Here is an 18,571-nt window from a genome sequence, read left to right on the forward strand (position 1 = left end):
TATTGTAGGGGGAGGTTTGCCTCTAAATATCAATATATCGAAATGTCCATTCTTAGTGGATACCTATTGCCCTATATGTCCATCCTGCCAAGTTTCAGATTTTTAACTGTTCATAAGTGAGTGAATGAGTCAGTCAACTTTCTATTTTTATATATATATATATATATATATATATATATATATATATATATATATATATTGCATATTAAAAAAAGAAGCAAAATTATCCAATTTTGTAAATTTCAGGTCTTATTTTTAAGATACTTGTATCAGCATTCTGTCATCTGAAAATCTTTTGCTATTCTGTGTACCTATTTGTTAAGTTTTGAAAGTGACCTTGGGTTTGAGATAAAGCACTACAGAAATAAACATTATTATTAAGCATTAGGCACAATGATTATTCTCCACACCCTGCAGTCAATGCAAAAGACTATTGCTTCCAGATTTGGTTTCTGCCGTAATGCTGTCATTGTAGGTGGAAAAAGGGAATCCCATCCATGCTGGATTCGATGTTATGTGCATAACTTTGGCAGTTATTCAGAAGCTGTTCATTTACTGGCTTGTTTGACTCCCAGTTCACCATTCCTGTCTGCCTCTTGTATTTTGCATGTCACTCACAGTCAGCATATTTCGTGCACACGTTTTTCTGCCTGTTGTACCTGGATGTTTTAATAGTAAAATTTTATGCAAAATGTGAATGTGGTTCCTCAGGCTCAGAAGAATTTAAATGCAATATGTAGGAGGTTAGTTTATTAAAACTTGCGGCTAAAATTCAGGATAAAGTGCACATCAGTGTTTGGTTCAAAAGACGTTGTGAACCCCTGTATCATTACAACCCTTGCTTCTTCTCTTGTTTGATCTCATCTTTGCCCATCTCTTTTGTAATGGACATTTCCTATATAAGCAGTGTATGCTACTGTTTGTACACAAATACGACAGGAAAACCTTTCATAATGGAGTCATTTAAATTGAAATTGAATTTTTTTAAGCCTTTTTATTTACTTTATAATGCATATATACACACTCACCTATTATTCATATTTTGGAAGCATAATTTTGGCCCGAATGCACAAGATTCAAGATAGTTAACAGTCACACCACAACTGTAATAATATTATCTTAAAGATTAATGTCCTGTATTTACATTACATTTCTTATATTTTTATTAATATCAGGTTAGTAATCAAGTATCCAGTGTTTTTGCCTGTATTAAACCCAAAAAGCAGTTAAAAATGGCCAAATTAAAGCCTTTAGTTTAATAAGACAACAACAACATTTATTTATATAGCTCATTTTCATACAAATGATGTAGTTCAAAGTGCTTTACAGGATAAAGAAAGTAAAAGTAAAAATATAAAAATAAGGCAATATTAATATAAAAAAATAAACTAAGGTCTGATGGCCAGGGAGGACAGAAAAAACAAAAGAAAACTACAGAGGGCTGGAGGAAAAAAAAATCTGCAGGGGTTCCAAGGTGACGAGACCACCCAGACCCCTGTAGGCATTCTACCTAACATAAATGATCTAAATCAGTCCTCAGCATTTCAGGCTTCACGTGGAAGAATTCGACGATGATGGTCATGTGGACCTCTGGCCTTCAATCCATCAATGTAGGGACTGCACTGTGCTTTGATCAGGTGGTAGTGGTGCAGATCGCCACCACAGAAAACTGGAAAAAGAACAGCAGAGAAAATAGGGGTTAGTACAGATTTTGGAGCCATGAAAAAAAATAATTAAATGCATATACAGAATATCGGGGTTACACTAAAATTAAGCAATGAAAAACCCATGTTAAAATAATGGGTTTTTAGCAGTTTTTTGAAGCGCTCCAGTGTATTTGCCTGGCGAATTTCTATCTGTAAGCTAGTCCATATTTTAGGTGCATAACAGCAGAAGGCTGTCACACCACTTCTTTTAAGTTTAGCTCTTGGAATTTTAAGCAGACACTCATTCGAAGATCTAATGTTACAACTTGGAGTGTAAGGTGGCAGGCATTCTGAAATATAAGATGGAGCGAGATTATTTAAGGCTTTGTAAACCATAAACAGTATTTTAAAGTCAATTCTGAATGGCACAGTTAACCAATGTAGTGACGTCAAAACTGGAGAGATGTGCTCGGATTTTCTTTTTCTAGCTACGATTCTGGCAGCTGCATTCTGCACTAGTTGTAGTCGATTGATGTCTTTTTTTGGGTAGTCCTGAGAGGAGTGCGTTACAGTAATCTAGCCAACTAAAAACAAAAGCGTGAACTAATTTTTCAGTTTCTTGCAAAGTTATAAGGGATCTCATTTTTGCTATGCAGTATTTCCTAAGTAAAAAATACTGTCCTAGTAATCTGATTAATATGTGATTTAAAATTTAGGTCAGAGTCAATAATTACCCCAAAATTATTTACCTCTGTCTTGACTCGTAAGGCTAATGGATTAAGTTTATTTCTGTACTCATTATATCCATTTTTGCCAATTATTAAGATTTCTGTTTTCTCCTTATTTAGTTTGAGAAAATTACTACTCCTTCATTCAAGGGCTCCTTTAAGTGGCTAAATACTATAGGTAACATTGTTAATCATCCAAATTGTTAAATTACATACATGTGTGATCTTTGAGTGGTGCTCTTGACCAGACCCCACACTCCAAATGACGCATAAACATTCTGTAACAACTAATTTGTTACACGAAAAAAGTTCTCGGGAGTGATATGGGGCACAGGTTTACATATTAGAAAACCATAAACGCTAAGCCTGACTTCACAATACCCAGTACTTCATCCATTGTGTGTCTTTCACCTTGACTTTCCTGTGTCACCAATGAAATTGACATTTCTGTCTCTTCTTCCTCTACATCTTTGCCAAGCTTGACTTTGCTGCCACTTCACTACTAATTCCATGCTTCCCTGACTGAGGGAACAAAGTTGACTATTTCTGGGGTAATATCCCTGACCCTGTGGGATGCATTCACACTGTCTTAAAGAGCCGGGGCACCTATATTTGGTTGTAGCCTAAGAGTAGCTTTCTGCTGTTCCCATGTGGCCAGGAGGGTTAATAGGTGGTCTTTTGTCCTTTCGCCAACTTTACTTTTTCATCTTGGATGGAATCTTGAAGCCCCAGATGGCTCCTTTTTATGACCTGCCATATAACAGAAAATAAGACTGTCACATTTGGTGGTTTCTTGCATAATTGAATGCAATGTGTCATTCCTAAACTGCAATACCCTGTATACATTACAATCCAGGTTTCCTTAAATGTAATTTTTGTGTTAGCACAACGTTTTATGTCTAATGTTGCCATCTGAGTTAAGTAATATTCCCTGCAGCAACCTATCACCTAATGCAGGATTTCATCCTGTATTGCATCTGATAGTATTGGGATGAACACTTCAGAAAATGAATACTATAAATGAAACACATGCTCCCAAACTCTCTCACTAACATATACTGTTTTTTCAAACTTTTTAACATAAATGTATATTACATAGAGTATGTATAAAGTGTATTTGTCTGGAAGTTCAGGTAATCTTAAATTTTTCTTAATTATTAAAAAACATTCACATTTACTGAAATAAGAAATATGCTAAGCTATGCAATTAAGTACTCCTTATGCTATCTCAGAAATTTACTTGGAATCTGTCATACCCCTGAAGGTTTTTATGTTTCAGTGGCATTTATTATGTGATTTCTAATTTCTGACCTGGTACTTTAGGAAACACACTTATGATTAAATTCCTTTGCCTATTTAGCATTTATTAATTAGGCTATTAAAAATATGGTTGGTTAATTTGTTACTATCTTTCATAAGCTTTGTTTTGTTGTTCAAAACTCACAATTTATAGGTAAGAGCATATTCTTCTGCAACCACAGATCTGTCTTAGTCTGGAACATGTTCTAAAATATAACTATACAAGTCCTTTAGTGGAGAGACGTTTCACCAATTGTATATAAAACTGAGGATAAAATAACTGACAACTCAGTCAAATGTGTAGATTATTCCTGCGTGATCAAGACCAGGCAAAAAAACAATTCTCTGCCAAAATGTTTTATTGGAAGCTTACAGTAAATTACTTCAGTAGTAAACATGCATACTTGCTAATTTGAAAGGAACATTGCCATACAACCTATGGTTAATATCAAATGAAATGCAGAAATTCTCTTTAGTCAACTACCAGACATTGAGTTTTTCCGATGAAAATTAATACTGTATGTGCAACAGTATACTTGTGTGTGAATTAAGCAGTCCCCTGTGACAGTTGCCTATTGTTGCTAAGGTCTTCACTTTCTAAGGATTCATATATTAATTGATGTCATTATCTCCCTTCTATTTTTTTTTTTTTGCCTATTAAGAGATGGAGTACACTATCAGTAAATTTGGAAAGTGACCTAGGGCATAGCCAGTATGTGTGGTTTGCCCGTGTCAGTATGCCATATTTTGAGTATGTTTTTCTTCAGAGCGATTTATTGGTAGCAGTTTCTTTGTACTTCGATACAAAATTGCTGCATGAAAACGTTCACATTCAGACCCAGAAATGCTTTTGCTGGCAACAAAAAGCAGAATGTGGCTTCTTTGTCAGTGTTGTTTTCTTGGCAGTAGTTGAACTCTAATATGCAAATTATATTTGCATGGATTTATCTACCTTTTAATTATATGAGTGCCGGCTAGTCACACAACATATTTCAGTTCAGGAAGAGTACAATAGTCACAAAGTTCAGGCTTTATGTGAAAGTCCATTTCAATTGATGGTAATTAAATTAAGAACAATACCTAATATGTTTGCATAATTGGTGGTATGTTGAATGGCATTGCTGCCTCACAGCTGATACATGCATTCTAAATTAAATGGCAACTCTAAGGCTAGCTTATAAATTACGGTAATATAATCCTGGTAAAGAATGTATTCTGTGATGGGCCTGCATTTTCCTCTGATTTGGTTCCTAATACTAGGATTGGCAAAATTATATAATGGTTCATCAGCAAAAGTTATTTATTATGTAAGACCGGAGTTTATATTACTTCAACTGTCTTCTCCTCCATTGCATATATTTGTTTTCCTGAAGGATAGGAGTAAAGTCTTAACCATGGTCTGTTTTTGTTGTGTTTTAATTTGTTTTATTTTTTTCTCTGGATCCTTATCCTATTGAATTGTTTTAATGCTGGTAAATAAATCCATCCCCCTGGCATTCCACTTTTCTCTTCTAAGACTTTTCAGCAGTGATGGAAACCTGGATAAATAACAAAGATAAGGATGAGTATAACATAGAGGGATACACATTTTTATGAAGGATAGACTGAACAGAAAAGGAGGTGGGGTTGATGTTTATGTCAAACAGAATTTAAATGCAAGTTCTGTTCAGTTGGACATTGAGCCACATTTTGGTGAGGACCTGATGCCTGGAAAGCTTTAAGGAAAGAAGCCTAATGCAGACTGTAATTTCAATGCACATCTTTTTACAATACAATACAATACAGTTTATTTTTGTATAGCCCAAAATCACACAGGAAGTGTCGCAATGGGCTTTAACAGGCCCTGCCTCTTGACAGCCCCCCAGCCTTGACTCTCTAAGAAGACAAGGAAAAACTCCCAAAAAAAAACCTTGTTAGGAAAAAATGGAAGAAACCTTGGGAAAGGTAGTTCAAAGAGAGACCCCTTTCCAGGTAGGTTGGGCGTGCAGTGGGTGTCAAAAGAAGGGGGTCAATACAATACAATGCAGTACACAGAACAATTTCTCAATATAGTAAGAAATAAAAAATATAAATTTTAGAAGTACAAAGCAGAATTTAACAGTAGATGATATATCCTATAATAAGATTTGGATTTGTGTAGAGTCCTGGAGACCTCATCCTTCAAGCTGCCTCCCCCATTTGGCCATTCCACGGCTGAAACAGTGCTAGGCCAGCCAATCCGATGAAAGGGACCCCTCTTTCCCACGATTCCTGCGATCCTCCATCTGGGATAACTTTTCCTTAGGCAGGCAAAACAACTTGGCAGGTGGGCCGTGGCACCAAGTGCCACATTTGAGTACCGAGAAGAAAAACAGAATAAATGAGGGTTATTATACAATTATAACTGTCATGTTACTTATGTTTAAGTGCTAATGACTAACAACAGAGATGCAGTCTGTAAAGTTAATCAGCAGCTCTAGTCAGGATATGCTAAACTGAAGTAGTGAGTCTTCAGCCGGGATTTAAAAGCTGAGACCGAAGGGGCATCTCTTATAGTAGCAGGCAGACCATTCCACAGTTTTTTAGTAACATTAAAAAGGCAAATTTACAGGGGGATATTATATTCATGGGGGACTCTAACTACCCAAATATTAACTGGGATAACCTTGCAAATAGCGGAGCACAAGAGCAGGAGTTTTAAGGAGTAATCAATGACTGTTTTTTAACAAAGTATGTTAAAGCACCAACACAGGGTGGAGCCTGTCTGGATTGGATATTTTGCAATAATCAGGACAGAATTGAGGATATAGAGGTGATTGAACCACTAGGGTCAAGTGACCATAATATAATACAATTTCTCTGTGATTTCGAAGACTGCGAATGATAAGACTAAAACGGTTAAGTTTAACTTTTGTAGAGCAAACTTTGGGCAGATGAGGCAAAGTCTAAGGAGCGTAGACAGATAAGCTTTTAGGTGTGGAGTCGAGGAGCAGTGGAACAGGTTTAAAAGCATTTTACATGTAATGCAGGACAGGTACATACCTAAATTTGGAATTGGGAGTAAATTTTCAAAAACTCTGCAGTGGGTTAATAGTGTTATAAAAGAACCTGTAAAGGAAAGATTAAGAAAGACTAGCCGACGCCCGCCGTAGCATACGGCGGTGTAAGAATAGGAACGGAAAACAGTGAGAAATGAATTCAGAAATCAAGAAGAAATAAATACTTCTTGAAAGACACAGTGTGCATGTAGAATTTCCGGCCAAGCAGGATTAGATGTGAAAGTGATAAATAAATCAGGCTTTCCGAATTTACTTACTATGGCCATGGCATCCTGATAATTTTGTTGCATGTATCTTGGACTTCCTGGAAATGTGGACGGTAATATGATCATTTTGCCTACATGAACATTGTTAGTTTCAGTGTTTGCATAGTTCGACGCGCAGATCTTGTTGATGTAATCTGAGATAGTTGAGATGCGCGCCCTCTGTTTTAACATATGCATCTACGACGTACTGTTGGAATAGTTTGCCGCTGGAGTGCAAAATGCTAAATGTATTCCTCATTGCTAATCTGTACGCGTAAAATTGCCATTGGCTTATTCGCTTGGCGGTTCTTTTATCTGGAACATGTTGTAAATCTTTGTGCCAGCCAATGTCTCCGTAAGGGAATAAAAGTGGGTAACCCATAGGATCGCAATTCATATTGAGCGTGGAAATCTGTTTACAGGAGTTGCCTATGGCATAGATGCAAATGTTTTTTTCGGCAGGTGGTTCGCCATCTTCTCCGACAAAAATCGCTGCAACATCGGTGTGACATGTCGGGGCATTGTATCGTCGTAAATCTTGCCTAGGGGTTTTCTTGAAAACCATTCATACAGATGCTGTTGGATTGGACTGAGCGATTTCATGCATGTGTTTGTATGATTTTTAGCGAAGGAGTTGATGGTTCTGAGCATGGAATCTAGCTAGAGAAGTACATTTTCGCTGCATGCAGAATTTGCTTTGTTTTGTAAGCATACTTTAGTAGCTTGCGCTGTGTCAAAAACATACAACTGTCCATATCCTGGAGAGGTAGAAGTGTTAGTGTATAGTGAAGAGATTTGGTGATAAATTTGCCAGTGTATTTTAAAACCGTATGGTCCGTGGCCAGGAGGTTGAGTTATCTGTGCACCCATGGAAGCAAACGTTAGAGAAGGGTTGTATTCTCAAATGTGTTCATGATAATTTTTAGCTTCTGATGTTTGCTGTGTAAGAAGCTGTTGTAAGACACAGGTGGCTCCTGCAAGGGTGGTAAAGCTACTTTACCGTTGTGGCGGCACCTCGAGTACTTGTTGGATGTATTTTGCTCAGCAGGCCAGTATAGTGCATGACATGGAAGACGACGAATAGGAATCGAGAAATGCTGTGTCGGCTGCGTGTGGGCAGGACTGGTTTTGAAGTGGAAGCAGGACGAACCAGAAGAGAAATATATATATATGAGAGATATTAGGGAGGTTAAAAGACAGAGAGAGTAATATGGCAGATAAGGTGAAAGACAACCAACCCAAAGAGATTTTCAGTGTTTTAGTAGTAAAATAACAGACTAAGAGGAGGTGAAGTGCATTAGGAATAGTAAAATAGGGAATTAAAAAATATTGACAGTGAGATAACAGGTGCTATTTTTAATATATATAAATGATTTGGATAGGAATATAAGTAACAACCTGGTTAAGTTTGCAGATGATACCAAGATAGGTGGATTGACAGATAATCTGGAATCTATTGAATCATTACAGGGGGACTTGGACAACATACAGGTTTGGGAAGATTTGTGGTATATAAAAATTTAATGTCAGTAAATGTAAAGTATTACAGGTAGGAAGTAATAATGCTAGATTTGAATACAGGTCTGAATTTGAAAAGTTCAAAAAACTTTCAAAAGTACACCTGGTGAGGAGGATTTAGGAGGCATAGTGGATTCTACAGTATCGCCTTCCAAACAGTGTTCAGAAGCCATTAAGGAGGAGAATACATTATATAGCAGAATGTGTAGAGTACAAGGAGGTTATGCTTAAGTCTTACAGTTAGGTCCATAAATATTTGGACAGAGACAACTTTTTTCTAATTTTGGTTCTGTACATTACCACAATGAATTTTAAATGAAACAACTCAGATGCAGTTGAAGTGCAGACTTTCAGCTTTAATTCATTTAGGTGAACAAAACGATTGCATAGAAATGTGAGGCAACTAAAGCATTTTTTAACACAATCCCTTCTTTTCAGGGGCTCAAAAGTAATTGGACAAATTAAATAACTGGAAATAAAATGTTCATTTCTAATACTTGGTTGAAAACCCTTTGCTGGCAATGACAGCCTGAAGTCTTGAACTCATGGACATCATCAGATGCTGGGTTTCCTCCTTTTCAATGCTCTGCCAGGCCTTTACTGCAGCGGCTTTCAGTTGCTGTTTGTTTGTGGGCCTTTCTGTCTGAAGTTTAGTCTTCAACAAGTGAAATGCATGCTCAATTGGGTTAAGATCAGGTGACTGACTTGGCCATTCAAGAATTTTCCACTTCTTTGCTTTAATTAACTCCTGGGTTGCTTTGGCTGTATGTTTTGGGTCATTGTCCATCTGTATCATGAAACGCTGCCCAATCAATTTGACTGCATTTAGCTGGATTTGAGCAGACAGTATGTCTCTGAACACCTTAGAATTCATTCAGCTCCTTCTGTCCTGTGTCACATCATCAATAAACACTAGTGTCCCAGTGCCACTGGCAGCCATGCACGCCCAAGCCATCACACTGCCTCCATCATGTTTTACAGATGATGTGGTATGCTTTGGATAATGAGCTGTTCCACGCCTTCTCCATACTTTTTTTCTTGCCGTCATTCTGGTAGAGGTTGATCTTGGTTTCATCTGTCCAAAGAATGTTTTTTCCAGAACTGTGCTGGCTTTTTTAGATGTTCTTTAGCAAAGTCCAATCTAGCCTTTCTACTCTTGAGGCTTATGAATGGCTTGCACCTTGCAGTGCACCCTCTGTATTTACTTTCATGCAGTCTTCTCTTTGTGGTAGACTTGGATATCGATATGCCTACCCCCTGGAGAGTGTTGTTCACTTGGTTGGCTGTTGTGAAGGGGTTTCTCTTCACCACGGAAATGATTCTGCAATCATCCACCACTGTTGTCTTCCGTGGACGTCCAGGTCTTTTTGCGTTGCTGAGTTCACCAGTGCTTGCTTTCTTTCTCAGGATGTCCCAACTATAGATTTTGCCATTCGTAATATTGTAGCAATTTCTCGGATGGGATTTTTCTATTTTCGCAGCTTAAGGATGGCTTCTTTCACCTGCATGGAGAGCTCCTTTGACCGCATGTTGTCTGTTCACAGCAAAATCTTCCACATGCAAGCACCACACCTCAAATCAGCTCCAGGCCTTTTATCTGCTTAATTGATAATTACATAACGACGAACTTGCCCACACCTGCCCATGAAATAGCCTTTGAGTCAATTGTCCAATTACTTTTGAGCCCCTGAAATGAAGGGATTGTGTTAAAAAAATGCTTTAGTTGCCTCACATTTTTATGCAATTGTTTTGCATAAAAGCAAGCTGAAAGTCTGCACTTCAAAAGCCTGAAAGTCTGCACTTCAACTGTATCTGAGTTGTTTCATTTCAAATTCATTGTGGTAATGTACAGAACCAAAATTAGAAAAAAGTTTTCTCTGTCCAAATATTTATGGACCTAACTTTATAACACACTGATTAGGCCCTATCTAGAGTACTGTGTGCAGTTTTAGTCTCCAGGCTACAAAAATGACATAACAGCACTAGAGAAAGTCCAGAGAAGAGCGATTAGGCTAATTCCAGGGCTACATGGGATGAATTATGAAGAAAATTTTAAAGAGCAGAGCCTTTTCAGTTTAAGCAAAAGTAGATTAAGAGTAGACATGATTGAAGTGTTTAAAAATGTGAAGGAAGTTAGTACAGTGGATCAAGACTGTTATTTTAAAATGTTTATTCAAGAACACAGGGACACAATTGGAAACTTGTTAAGGGTAAATTTCGCACAAACATTTAAGAATTTTTTCTTTACACAAAGAACCATAGACAGTTCAAATAAGCTACAAAGTAATGTGGTAGACAGTAAGACTGTAAGGACTTTCAAAACTCGACTTGATGTATTTTTAGAAGAATTAAGTAGATGGGACTGGCGAGCTTTGTTATCCTGAATGGCCTGTTTTCGTCTAAAACATTAGAACACTCTAGACAAGAACAGGCCAGATTTCTAGATTGTTCTAATGTTCTAATTTATTTTTCTTTGTTTCCTGGATCATAGTCTCTATCAATCATGTGAGAGGACTTCCTTTCACATAAAAATTATTTATTTATTTATTTTTTAAATCCTGATTCTCTTTTCATGCATCCACTCCGTTATTTCTTTGTGTTCAATTGCTTCTGCCACATTTTTTTCTGTTTTTAACCACTGTTCTGAAAAATAAATGTTTAAAGCATTTTACTTGTCTTTCCTTTTTACAGCTGAACTATCATTCATTCCCCCAATATGCTGCTTGGCAGGAAGTACTTGTATGAGGAAAGTACTCCTGAGACTGGCATAGAAAAGAGCCTCATTGCCTCAGCAGGGTGAGTCAGAGTAGGTGTGGAGTAGGATGGAGCTCACCTGGAAGTGGAGGAAGAAGGCAGAGAGACTGTAGACTGCATATTTTTGATATAAGCAGGACTTCATTTTAGATATACGCAGGTCTAAAAACTGCACTTTACACATCACTTTTAAATTTCTGGTATGTTTAAAAAAAAACAAAAAAAAAAACTGAAATGCTGAAGAATCTCTGCAAGGTATGGGCACAGGTAACCATGCAATCAAATGCCTGATTGTAATTAGGTATGCTTGGCCAACACGCCTCCACTCTCTGGTGGCACAAATGTTGCTTCATAGGTTATGGAGTATAATGACAAGACCGACAATTATAAAGGTTCTGGGGCACCTCAAAGGCAAACCCCGTATATTATGAAGTGTAAAGGCACAAAAAATATCGAGACTTCTTGGTAAGTTCACATAGTCTGTTCAAGATAGCATCATTTCTGGTTTTGATAGTTTCTGGAATATGTTGAATGTGTGTGTGTGTGTGTGTGTGTGTGTGTGTGTGTGTGTGTGTGTGTGTGTGTGTGTGTGAAAATATATATATATATATATATAATATAATATAATATATATATATATATATAATATAATATAATATATATATATATATATATAATATAATATATAAAATGTATATACAGTATGTTTGCAGCTGGAGATCCACAAAGGGAGAATCATAAAGTAGTTTTATCACGTATCATAAAGTAGTTTTTATTCCTGAGCTTTCAGCTCCTACCAGGGGCCTTCATCAGAGGATAATGCTTAGACTTACAAGAATCAAAGGCAATATATATCAAAAAATTACGTAGTGGGGGGGAGGTTATTGGTTGTAAAGATTTTATTTATTATGAACATGTTCTTCTTAAGTTTGCATATGCTGGATTTATGTCCAAATGTCTGTTGATGGCGTTCTCATTTGATAGCCAAGATTCAGCCAGCTCTCTGGCACTTTTGGTACTGGCCTTAAATCTTACTTGTACATTGTCCCAGTTAAATGTATGTCCTGTTGATTTAGTATGTGTGTAGATCAGTGATCGTGAGTCCTTTCTTCTGATGTCGTTGCGATGTTCATGTATTCGTGTTGCGATTCTTTTTGAAGTTTGTCCTATGTATACCGCTGGGCAAGAACTGCATGAAATGCATTTCATGTTTCTGCTGTCGATTTCTTGCTTTTAGCATTAAAGAAGACTGTTCGTGGGTGGGTTTGTGTGCTATTCTGACGCCTGACTTGGCCAGGATGCGTGCTGCACCTTCAGACATCTTGTGGTGATAAGGAAGTGAGTACCAGGTGGAGTGGAGGTTCTGGTTCAAGTCTATTGTTTGCCGAGTTTTTTGGCGTCTTCTGTGTAAGACGAGGTCATGGTCTCGTTTGACGTTGTGTCACTATATACCATGATTCCGATTCATCTGGCCACATAAACACTATTAATGAGACTGGAAAGTGACCCCACCATTGAGACAAGAACCAAACTGTCCACTAAAGACATAATGCACTTAGTATCACTCTGCCAAAAAACTAACTTTCATTTCAACGGCAAATACTACATTCAAAAAGAAGGCATGCCAATGGGATCGCCGTTATCAGGACTTCTAGCGGAACTGGTAATGCAACGATTTGAAAATGCGGCTCTATCCCAGTTCACACCCAAAATTTGGTTACGCTACGTAGACAACATATTTGTCATATTAAAAAATGACCAGCTGAATGAGTTATACAACCACATCAACACAATATTCCCTGCAATCCAATTCACCATGGAAAAAGAAATGAACCGACACATCAGCTTCCTGGACATCTACATTGAAAGAAATAATGACGCCACCCTGACCACTAGTGTTTACCGTAAGGAATGCTATGCAGACAAGATACTACACTTCGCCAGCAACCACCCAGTATCTCATAAATGGAGCTGTGTTAAAACTCTATTCAAAAGAGTCCACACCCATTGTAATACGAAGGAGACAAAAATGAATGAAAGACGCTATCTCTTCCGTCTTTTCACTTCAAACGGATACTCTAAAACATTCATTAATCGTAGCTTACACAGAAGACGCCAAAAAACTCGGCAAACAATAGACTTGAACCAGAACCCCCACCCCACCTGGTACTCACTTCCTTATCACCACAAGGTGTCTGAAGGTGCAGCATGCATCCTGGCTAAGTCAGGCGTCAGAATAGCACACAAACCCACCCACAAACAATCTGCGCACAGTCCTCTTTAATGCTGAAAGCAAGAAATCGACAGCAGAAACACAAAATGCAGTTTATAGCATTCCATGCAGTTCTTGCCCAGTGGTATACATAGGACAAACTTCAAAAAGAATCGCAACACGAATACATGAACATCGCAACGACATCAGAAGAAAGGACTCACAATCACTGATCTACACACATACTAAATCAACAGGACATACATTTAACTGGGACAATGTACAAGTGAGATTTAAGGCCAGTACCAAAAGTGCCAGAGAGCTGGCTGAATCTTGGCTATCAAATGAGAATGCCATCAACAGACATTTGGACATAAATCCAGCATATGCAAACTTAAGAAGAACATGTTCATAATAAATAAAATCTTTACAACCAATAACCTCCCCCCGACTACGTAATTTTTTGATATATATTGCCTTTGATTCTTGTAAGTCTAAGCATTATCCTCTGATGAAGGCCCCCTGGTAGGGGCTGAAAGCTCAGGAATAAAAACTGCTTTATGATACAGTATGTGATTCATTTTTCTCCCTTTGTGGATCTCCAGCTGCAAATATGCAAACCGTATCACAGACCTTCTCTTCCATATATACAGTATATGCATATATATATGTATTTGTATATATAGTATGGGTCTGTATCATAGGAGTGACATAAATACTGTATTAAAGGAGTGACATAACGATGGAGTGACAAATTATGATTTAAAAAAAAAAAGCAAAAATTATAAAAATTATTAAGGTTTTATTAAAAAAAACTAGAACCACTGAATTGTTAATATATTTTAAACTTGTTTACAATTCTTCTTCTCCATCACTGAAATTATTTTCCACCTCATATTCTTTTACATTTCTTTAACTGAAATGCAAATTGTGCGCAATTCCATAAAGGTATTTGTCGAGACAGACTGTTCCATGTCTCCTGACAACAGTTACAAGCCTGTCTTCCCTCTGGATTTGTTCTTTCTGGTTGTCACTCCTTTGAAATTTATATCTGAGGTTTCACTCCTTTGTTATGTCACTCCTATGACATGTCACTCCTTTGAATAGGACCGATATATACACAGTGCATCCGGAAAGTATTCACAGCGCATCACTTTTTCCACATTTTGTTATGTTACAGCCTTATTCCAAAATGGATTAAATTCATATTTTTCCTCAGAATTCTTCACACAACACCCCATAATGACAACGTGAAAAAAGTTTACTTGAGGTTTTTGCAAATTTATTAAAAATAAAAAAACTGAAAAAGCACATGTACATAAGTATTCACAGCCTTTGCCATGAAGCTCAAAATTGAGCTCAGGTGCATCCTGTTTCCCCTGATCATCCTTGAGATGTTTCTGCAGCTTAATTGGAGTCCACCTGTGGTAAATTCAGTTGATTGGACATGATTTGGAAAGGCACACACCTGTCTATACAAGGTCCCACAGTTGACATTTCATGTCTGAGCACAAACCAAGCATGAAGTCAAAGGAATTGTCTGTAGACCTTCGAGACAATCACAATTCTTGGGAAGGTTACAGAAAAATTTCTGCCGCTTTGAAGGTCCCAATGAGCACAGTGGCCTCCATCATCCGTAAGTGGAAGAAGTTCGAAACCACCAGGACTCTTCCTAGAGCTGACCGGCCATCTAAACTGAGCGATTGGGGGAGAAGGACCTTAGTCAGCGAGGTGACCAAGAACCCGATGGTCACTCTGTCAGAGCTCCAGAGGTTCTCTTTGGAGAGAGGAGAACCTTCCAGAAGGACAACCATCTCTGCAGCAATCCACCAATCAGGCCTGTATGGTAGAGTGGCCAGACGGAAGCCACTCCTTAGTAAAAGCCACATGGCAGCCCGCCTGGAGTTTGCCAAAAGGCACCTGAAGGACTTTCAGACCATGAGAAAGAAAATTCTCTGGTCTGATGAGACAAAGATTGAACTCTTTGATGTGAATGCCAGGCGTCACATTTGGAGGAAACCAGGCACCACTCATCACCAGGCCAGTACCATCCCTACAGTGAAGCATGGTGGTGGCAGCATCATGCTGTGGGGATGTTTTTCAGCAGCAGGGACTGGGAGATTAGTCAGGATAAAGGGAAAGATGACTGCAGCAATGTACAGAGACATCCTGGATGAAAACCTGCTCCAGAGCACTCTTGACCTCAGACTGGGGCGACGGTTCATCTTTCAGCAGGACAACAAGCCTAAGCACACAGCCAAGATATCAAAGGAGTGGCTTCAGGACAACTCTGTGAATGTCCTTGAGTGGCCCGGCCAGAGCCCAGACTTGAATCCGATTGAACATCTCTGGAGAGATCTTAAAATGGCTGTGCACCGACGCTTCCCATCCAACCTGATGGAGCTTGAGAGGTGCTGCAAAGAGGAATGGGCGAAACTGGCCAAGGATAGGTGTGCCAAGCTTGTGGCATCATATTCAAAAAGACTTGAGGCTGTAATTGCTGCCAAAGGTGCATCGACAAAGTATTGAGCAAAGGCTGTGAATACTTATGTACATGTGATTTCTCAGTTTTTTTATTTTTAATAAATTTGCAAAAACCTCGAGTAAACTTTTTTCACGTTGTCATTATGGGGTGTTAAGTGTAGAATTCTGAGGAAAAAAATGAATTTAATCCATTTTGGAATAAGGCTGTAACATAACAAAATGTGGAAAAATGATGCGCTGTGAATACTTTCCGGATGCACTGTGTATATGTATATATATATATATATGTGTGTGTGTATATATATATATATATTATATATTATATATATATTATATATTATATTATATATATATATTATATATATATTATATATTATATTATATATATATATTATATTATATATATATTATATATTATATATTATATATTATATATATATTATATATTATATTATATATATATATATATATTATATTATATATATATATATATTATATTATATATATATATATATATTATATTATATTTATATATTATATATTATATTATATATATATATATATATATATATATATATATTATATATTATATTATATATATATTATATATTATATTATATATATTATGTATATATTATATATATATATATTATATTATGTATATATATTTATATATATATATATATATTATATATATATAATGTGTGTGTGTGTGTATATATGTGTATATATATATATATATATATATATGTATATGTGTATATGTATATACAGTAATCCCTCGCTATATCGCGCTTCGCCTTTCGCGGCTTCACTCCATCGCGGATTTTATATGTAAGCATATTTAAATATATATCGCAGATTTTTCGCTGCTTCGCGGGTTTCTGCGGACAATGGGTCTTTTAATTTCTGGTACATGCTTCCTCAGTTGGCTTGCCCAGTTGATTTCATACAAGGACGCTATTGGCAGATGGCTGAGAAGCTACCCAGCTTACTTTTCTCTTTCTCTTGCGCTGACTTTCTCTGATCCTGACATAGGGGGATTGAGCAGGGGGGCTGTTCGCACAAATAGACGATACGGACGCTTGTCTAAAAATGCTGAAAGATTATCTTCACGTTGCTATCTTTTGTGCAGCTGCTTCCTGAAACGACATGCTGCACGGTGCTTCGCATACTTAAAAGCTCGAAGGGCACGTATTGATTTTTGCTTGCTTGTTTTTCCTCTGTCTCTCTCTCTCTTTCTGTGCTCTTGACGGAGGGGGTGTGAGCTGCCGCCTTCAACAGCTTTGTGCCGCGGTGCTTCGCATACTTAAAAGCCAAACAGCCCTATTGATTTTCCTCTGCCTTTATGACAGTCTCTGCTCCTGACTCCTTTGAAGAGGAAGATATGTATGCATTCTTTTAATTGTGAGACGGAACTGTCATCTCTGTCTTGTCATGGAGCACAGTTTAAACTTTTGAAAAAGAGACAAATGTTTGTTTGCGGTATATAAAATCTATCTGGAAAAACATCCCCATAATTGTCCAGCATAGGATTTAAACCATTATGCCTATAGCAGTAAATAACAATGCAAACCACTGTTCAATTTTTATTTTTTTATTTTTATTTTTTTGGAAACTTCTGTAAAGCATGTATATGATATTTTATTAGGTAAAACTTTAAATAGGTCTGCCTTTGTTATTTTATTAAGTGAGACTTTTTTTAAGTATGCCTATTGAAGTAAAGAACAATCCTAACCATTGCAGCACATTGCATTTTACATAATGTTTGTCTGATTTTTTGGAGCAGGTTGTTCTTTTTAGTAAATTGTCTGATATTGAAGAATTTCACTTTTCACAACGTTTTAGAACATAATTTCAGCAAAAACACCCCATGCATCTAACATTGTTCACATAGAATTAATACAAATGTTAATGATTACACATATATTCTGTGAAAATAATGTTAAATAAAACTATTCCTTATTAATACCTTATTTATTAAAATAAGGTTGGGTGGGTGGCAAGGTTTTGTGTGTCTGTGTGTGTGTTCATCTTGTGATGGACTGGCGCCCTGTCCAAGGATTATCCTAGCTTGCGCCCCATGCTAACTGGGATGGATGCCAGCTCCCCCCACAACCCTGTTCAGGAATTAAGCGGGTTAGAAAATGACTGACTGACACTGGAGTTTGTGCAAGTCATTAGAATAATTTGTTTATTAAAGAATTGTATTTTTCTTTAAAAAAAAAAAAACACTACTGAAACATCTTTTCATTCCATGTTTTGTATGTGTCAGGGTATGCTTTTATAACACACTATTTAGGCATACTTTTACCCATTAAATGACACTGCGCAAATGCTACTGGAGTGCTCTCATACCTAAGGCAGTACGCTTTTATGATGCCTCACTGTGACTTCTTTTATTGAGTAAATTCAGTAAGTATAACTTATCTATTTAAGAATTTTGTGTGTGTTTGTAAAATCTATGAGCTCCAGTAAAGCATACATTTTCCTTTGGGAACCAATAAAGTATAAATAATAATTATCATGCCAGGAAGCTTGCTGCCTTCTGTATTCTGTAACATCACCAGTGTCACTTAAGAATTTGTCACTCTCTATCTCTCTTGCATTCTTTATGAATTCAGATGTCTGACTTCCTCTTGCATGA

General features: G+C 37.1%; 1 protein-coding gene across 1 annotated transcript in view; it reads left to right on the plus strand.

Moving 5' to 3' along the window:
- tprg1 (tumor protein p63 regulated 1) overlaps positions 1–18,571 on the plus strand; it is a 115,513-nt gene that overhangs the window by 15,667 nt on the left and 81,275 nt on the right. The window lies entirely within an intron of this gene.

This window comes from Erpetoichthys calabaricus, chromosome 2, assembly GCF_900747795.2.
Source record: "Erpetoichthys calabaricus chromosome 2, fErpCal1.3, whole genome shotgun sequence".
Taxonomy (NCBI): domain Eukaryota; kingdom Metazoa; phylum Chordata; class Cladistia; order Polypteriformes; family Polypteridae; genus Erpetoichthys; species Erpetoichthys calabaricus.